Below are 7,514 nucleotides of genomic sequence, written 5' to 3' on the forward strand. Positions count from 1 at the left end.
GAAGGGGGGGGGAGGGGGAGATCCACGCTTTACTTCCCTTGGGGGTCTTGTCCTGCGCCTAACTTGGGCATGCATTATGCCTTACTTGAATCCTAGGCCCACACTCGGCGCCTTACTTGGAGTGAGGTGTTATTCCCTGCGCCTTACTTGAAGGCTCCCGCAAGTCCAAGTATTTGATGCGCCTAACTTGCCTTGAGGCTTCACACCTTGTGCCTAACTTGATAATTCTCAAGTTAGGCGCAGACCCTCCAGAAAGTTTTGCTCTTTGGTGCGGAACATATGGCGCCTAACTTGAGATTTCTCAAGTTAGGCACAGACCCTCCAGAGAAAAAGTGGATGCTGCGCGTAGTATGTTGCGCCTAACTTGAGATTTCTCAAGTTAGGTGCAGACTCTCCTGAAACAAATTTCTTTCGGTGCGTCTGCGGCTCTATTTTTAATAACCTGCTCTGTATCAATAATTCTGCATGATCCAAACATACGTAAAACAGAGGAAAAATAGTAAAAATTTCAACTAAAACAAAATGAATAAGAAAATCAAACCACTAGAAATAAAAAAAAGGATACGAAATCACCGGGTTGCCTCCCGACAAGCGCTTCTTTAACGTCACTAGCTTGACGGTCAGTTCTGCTGATTCAGCAGATGAGCAGACCTCTGGCGATCAATCTCGCCTCCAAGATAGTACTTCAACCTCTGGCCATTCACTGTAAACTTCCTGTCAGAATTCTCATCCTGAATTTCCACATGACCATATGATGAAGCTCTGGTAACCACAAACAGTCCTGACCACCAGGATTTCAGCTTCCCGGGAAAGAATTTGAGCTTTGAATTATATAGAAGCACTCGCTGTCCTGGCTCAAAGACTCTGACGGCAATCTTCTTGTCATGCAATAACTTGGTTCTCTCCTTATAGAGCTTGACATTTTCATAGGCTGAATGTCTAAATTCATCATGCTCATTCAACTGAAGCATTCTCTTAATTCCTGCAGATTCTGAATCAAGATTCAGATACCAGATTGCCTAGTAAGCTTTATACTCCAGCTCAACTGGCAAGTGACAGGCTTTGCCATAGACCAACTGATAAGGGGACATGCCAATAGGAGTCTTGTAAGCTGTCCGGTAGGCCCAGAGAGCATCATCAAGCTTCCTAGACCAGTCTTTTCTTTAAACACTGACGGTCTTCTCTAGAATCCGCTTGAGTTCCCTGTTAGAAACCTCAACCTATCCGCTCGTCTGAAGGTGATAGGGGGTTGCCACTTTATGACGGACTCCATATCTCTGAAGAAGTGAGTCTAGCTATCTGTTACAGAAGTGACTTCCACCATCACTAATGAGTGTCCTAGGGACACCAAACCGGCTGAAAATATATCTTTGAAGAAAGCTCATCACCACTTTGGCATCATTGGTGGTTAGAGCCACCGCTTCCACCCATTTGGACACATAATCAACTGCCACTAGGATAATGTTGTTTGAATGTGAGGGTGGAAAAGGTCCCATGAAATCAATACCCCATACATCAAACAACTTAACCTCAAGAATCCCCTGCTATGGCATCTCATGGTTGGCAGGAAGATTCGTTGCTTTTTCACATCTGTCACAGTACTTCACAAATTCTCTTGAGTCCCTGAAGAGAGTCGGCCAGTAAAACCCACTCTGAAGGACCTTTGTAGCTGTCCTTTCGCCACCGAAGTGGCCTCCATAATCAGAACCATGACAGTGCCACAGAATCTGCTGTTTCTCCTCATCCGGGACACATCTCTGGATTATACCATCTAAACACCTTTTAAAAAGATACGGTTCCTCCCAAATGTAGTACTTTGCATCAGTCAATAGCTTCTTTACTTGTTGCCTACTGTACTCCTTTGGAATAAAATTCATGGCTTTGTAATTTGCAATGTCTGCAAACCATGGAGCCTGCTGAATGAGGAACAATTGCTCATCCGAAAATGTCTCAGCCACAGCTGTGAGTGGTTGCACTCCTTGTTCAGGCTCTATTCTGGAAAGATGGTCAGCTACTTGATTTTCTGACCCTTTCCTGTCCTTTATCTCAATGTCAAACTCCTGGAGGAGCAACACCCATCTGATTAATCTTGGTTTAGAGTCCTGTTTGGTTAGAAGGTACTTCAAAGCAGCATGATCAGTATAAACAATAACCTTAGAACCAATTAGATAGGACCTAAACTTATCAACAGCATACACAATAGCTAATAGTTCTTTCTCTGTAGTTGTGTAATTCTTTTGAGCATCATTTAACACACGGCTAGCATAGTGAATGACATGTACAAGCTTGCCATACCTCTGTCCTAAAACAGCTCGTATAGAAAAATCACTAGCATCACACATTAATTCAAATGGTAAATCCCAATCAGGGGGAGCTATAATGGGAGCAGAAGTAAGGTTTGCTTTCAGAGTTTCAAAAGCATGCAGGCATTCAGCATCAAACATAAAAGGAACATCTACAACCAATAGGTTGCTTAGTGGTTTAGCAACTTTTGAAAAATCCTTTATAAATCTTCTATAGAATCATGCATGACCCAAGAAATTCCTGACTGCCTTAACATTGGCCGGTGGTGGTAATTTTTCAATTACCTCCACCTTTGCTCTATCAACCTCAATCCTCTTACTTGAAATCCGGTGTCCAAGAACAATACCTTCTGTAACCATAAAATGACATTTTTCACAATTTAAAACAAGGTTTGATTCTTGACACTGTTTCAAGACCAGAGATAAATGCTTAAGGCATGATTCAAAAGAATTACCAAAAACAGAAAAGTCATCCATAAATACCTCAATAAACTTTTCAACCATATCAGAAAAAATTGAAAGCATACACCTCTGAAAAGTTGCTGGAGCATTACAAAGTCCAAATGGCATTCTCCTATAAGCAAATACTCCAAAAGGGCATGTGAATGCTGTTTTCTCTTGATCTTGAGAGTCCACTGCAATCTGATTATATCCAGAATATCCATCTAGAAAACAATAAAAAGCATGACCAGCTAACCTCTCAAACATCTTATCAATGAAAGGCAGGGGGAAGTGATCCTTTCGTGTAGCAGTGTTGAGCCTCCTGTAGTCTATCCACATTCTCCATCCTGTGACTGTTCTTGTAGGAATAAGCTCATTCTTTTCATTCTTGACCACTGTCATCCCTCTCTTCTTGGGAACTACCTGCACAGGACTTACCCAAGTACTATTAGAAATAGGGTAAATAATACTTGCTTTCCATAATTTCATTACCTCTTTTTGGACCATCTCTTTCATGGTTGGATTGAGTCTCCTTTGTGGTTGCACAATTGGTTTAGCATCATCTTCAAGAAGGATCTTGTGCATGCACTTGGTTGGACTAATTCCCTTTAAATCACTAATGGTCCACCCAAGAGCTGTTTTATGGCTCCTGAGTACTAAAATAAGCACCTCTTCCTCTTCAGGCTTCAGGGAAGAATTAATAATCACTGGATATGAATTATTTTCACCCAAGAACACATATTTCAGAGAAGGGGGCAAAGGTTTGAGCTCAAGCTTGGGGATTTCCTCTTCCTTTATTGGCGTGTTCATCAGCTCCTTTTGGGGTGGTGAATCATCAACTTCAACTAATTCATGCTTAGAAATAGGATTTAGAACATCATCAAGTACCTCAGCTTCCAGTACTTCTTCAACAAGTGGTTCAACAACATCAATTCTCATACACCCTTCAGAGTCATTAGGGTGCTTGAGAGCTTCAAACACATTAAGGACCACCTGTTCTTCATTGACCCTCAGGGTTAATTCACCCTTTTGCACGTCAATTAGAGATCTACCTGTAGCTAAGAAGGGTCTACCAAGAATAATAAAGGATTTTACATCCTCTTCCATGTCTAAAATAGCAAAATCAACAGGAAAAATAAATGGTCCTACTTTCACAAGTAAATCCTCAACAACACCTGCAGGTAATTTAATAGAAAGATCAGCAAGTTAAAGAGAAATACGAATGGGTTTTACCTCCTCAATTTGAAGCTTTTTCATCACTGAAAGTGGCATGAGATTGATGCTAGCTCCAATATCACATAAAGCTCTCTGAATGGTGACATCTCCAATGGTACAAGGAATTACAAAGCTCCCTGGATCCTGTATTTTCTCAGGAAGGTTATGTTGAATAATAGCACTGCATTCCTTGGTTAATACCATTGTTTCTTGTTCCTTCCAATTCCTCTTGTTAGTCAATAATTCTTTCATGAATTTAGCATAAAGAGGCATTTGCTCAAGAGCCTCTGCAAAAGGAATATTAATCTGTAGCTTCTTGAAGACTTCTAAAAATTTAGAAAATTGCTTGTCTTTGGAAGCCTTCTGAAGTCTCTGAGGATAAGGCATTTTTGGTTTGTATTCAGGAGCCTTTGGTAATATAGGATATGCGTCAAGAGAATCTGGGAATGGGTTGTCTGCACGCTTTGGAGGGGCATGCTCTACTTCTTCCTTCTTCTCCTCTGGAGCTTTCTTTTCAACTAGATCTTCATTGACCTTGGTCTCAGAACTAGCTACCTTACCACTTCTCAATTGAATAGCCTTGCAATCTTCTCTTGGGTTCACCACTGTATCACCAGGAAATGTATTTGAGGACCTCTCAGGTAATTGCTTGCTCATTTGACCTATTTGCACCTCCAAGTTTCTAATGGAGGCTCTAGTTTCCTGCATGAAACTCCTCATCATCTCCCAATTAGAATCTTCTTGGGATTTAGAATTTGCCTACTGAGGTGGTTGTTGTTGCTGAGACTGAAATTGGCGGTTGTTGTAATTATTCTGTTAGAAGCCACCCTGAGAATTATTATTGAAATTTTGAGGTCTCTGAGGTTGGTCCCTCCACCCAAAGTTTGGGTGATTTCTCCATCTTTGATTGTATGTCTTAGAATATGGATCATTGTTGGGATTTCTAGGACCACTCCCCATGTAATTGACCTGTTCAGAAGCAGATTGAGCATAATCATAATTATCATTTTGTACAAAATTACCTGCCATATCATAAGAGAACTCTTGAGGTTGATTTTGGGTGTTGACAGCTGAGACTTGCATGCCACCCATCTGCTGAGTAAGTAGATTTATTTGCTGAGACATAAGCTTGTTCTGAGCAATAAGAGCATTAACAGCTTCCACTTCCAACACGCCTCTCTTCTAAGAGGTATCAGAGTTCACAGGATTCCTGTTAGATGAGTATAAATATTGGTTGCTAGCCACTGGTATGCGAAATTGTTACTCAGAGGTTGTAAAATTTGTTGTTCGTTCTCTCCCTGGCAATGGCGCCAACAACTGGTGGTGCACAATAACATGGTCCAAACATAATTTCACAACTTCGCACAACTAACCAGCAAGTGCACTGGGTCGTCCAAGTAAGAAAACCTTACGTGAGTAAGGGTCGATCCCACGGAGATTGTTGGTATGAAGCAAGCTATGGTCACCTTGTAAATCTCAGTCAGGCGGATATCAAATGGTTATAGAGTTTTCGAATAATAATAATAAATAAACAGAAAGTAAAGATAGGAATACTTATGCATATCGTTGGTGAGAGTTTCAGATAAGCGTATAGAGATGCTTTCGTTCCTCTGAATCTCTGCTTTCCCGCTGTCTTCATCCAATCAGTCTTACTCCTTTCTATGGCAAGCTTTCTGTAAGGGCATCACCGTTGTCAATGGCTACATCCCATCCTCTCTGTGAAAATGGTCCAAATGCTCTGTCATGGCATGGCTAATCATCCGGAGGTTCTCGATCATACTGGAATAGGATTTACTATCCTTTTGCGTCTGTCACTACGCCCAACACTCGCGAGTTTAAAGTTCTTCATAGCCATCCCTTCCCAGATCCTACTCGGAATACCACAGACAAGGTTTAGACTTTCCGGATCTCAGGAATGGCCATCCATGGGTTCTAACTTATACCACGAAGATTCTGATTAAGGAATCCAAGAGATACTCATTCAATCTAAGGTAGAACAGAAGTGGTTGTCAGGCACGTGTTCATAGGGAAGTGTTTCTGGCGTTTAACTCCATACTGCAGCGTAGAACTGGCGTTCAACGCCCATTTGCGTCATCTAAACTTGGCCAAAGTATGGACTATTATATATTGCTGGAAAGCCCTGGATTTCTACTTTCCAACGCAATTGGAAGCGCGCCATTTTAAGTTCTGTAGCTCCAGAAAATCTACTTTGAGTGCAGGGAGGTCAGAATCCAACAGCATTAGTAGTCCTTCTTCAACCTCTGAATATGATTTTTGCTTAAGTCCCTCAATTTCAGCCAGAAAATACCTGAAATTACAGAAAAATACACAAACTCATAGTAAAGTCCAGAAATGTGAATTTAACATAAAAACTAATAAAAATATCCCTAAAAGTAACTAGATCCTACTAAAAACATACTAAAAATAATGCCAAAAAGCATATAAATTATCCGCTCATCACAACACCAAACTTAAATTGTTGCTTGTCCCCAAGCAACTAAAAATCAAATAGGATAAAAAGAAGATAATATACTATAAATTCCAAACTATCAATGAAACAGAGCTTCAATCATATGAGCGGGACTTATAGCTTTTTTGCCTCTTGAATAGTTTTGGCATCTCACTTTATCCATTAAGGTTTAGAATGATTGGCATCTATAGGAACCTCAGATTTCGAATAGTGTTATTGACTCTCCTAGTTCAGTATGATGATTCTTGAACACAGCTTCTTTATGAGTCTTGGCCGTGGCCCTAAGCACTTTGTTTTCCAGTATTACCACCGGATACATAAATGCCACAGACACATAACTGGGTGAACCTTTTCAGATTGTGACTCAGCTACGCTAAAGTCCCCAATTAGAGGTGTCCAGGGTTCTTAAGCACACTCTTTTTTTGCTTTGGACCTTGACTTTAACCGCTCAGTCTCAAGTTTTCACTTGACACCTTCACGCCCCAAGCACATGGTTAGGGACAGCTTGGTTTAGCCGCTTAGGCCAGGATTTTGTTCCTTTAGGCCCTCCTATCCACTGATGCTCAAAGCCTTGGGATCCCTTTTATTTATCCTTGCCTTTTGGTTTTAAGGGTTATTGGCTTTTTGCTCTTGCCTTTTGGTTTTAAGAGCTTTTGGCTTTTTCTGCTTGCTTTTTCTTTTTCTATATTTTTTTTTGCCATTTTTTTTCTGCAAGCTTTGTATTCACTGTTTTTTCTTGCTTCAAGAATCATTTTTATGATTTTTCAGATTATCAAATAACATGTCTCCTGTTCATCATTCTTTCAAGAGCCAACATATTTAACATTCTAAAACACCAACTTCAAAAGACATATGCACTGTTCAAGCATTCATTCAGAAAACAAAAAGTATTATCTCCACATCAATATAATTAAACTAAGTTCAAGGATAATATTCACTGTCTTCAAGAATCATTTTTATGATTTTTCAGATTATCAAATAACATGTCTCCTGTTCATCATTCTTTCAAGAGCCAACATATTTAACATTCTAAAACACCAACTTCAAAAGACATATGCACTGTTCAAGCATTTCAAGCATTCATT

This window comes from Arachis ipaensis, chromosome B04 (assembly GCF_000816755.2).
Source record: "Arachis ipaensis cultivar K30076 chromosome B04, Araip1.1, whole genome shotgun sequence".
Lineage (NCBI taxonomy): Eukaryota > Viridiplantae > Streptophyta > Magnoliopsida > Fabales > Fabaceae > Arachis > Arachis ipaensis.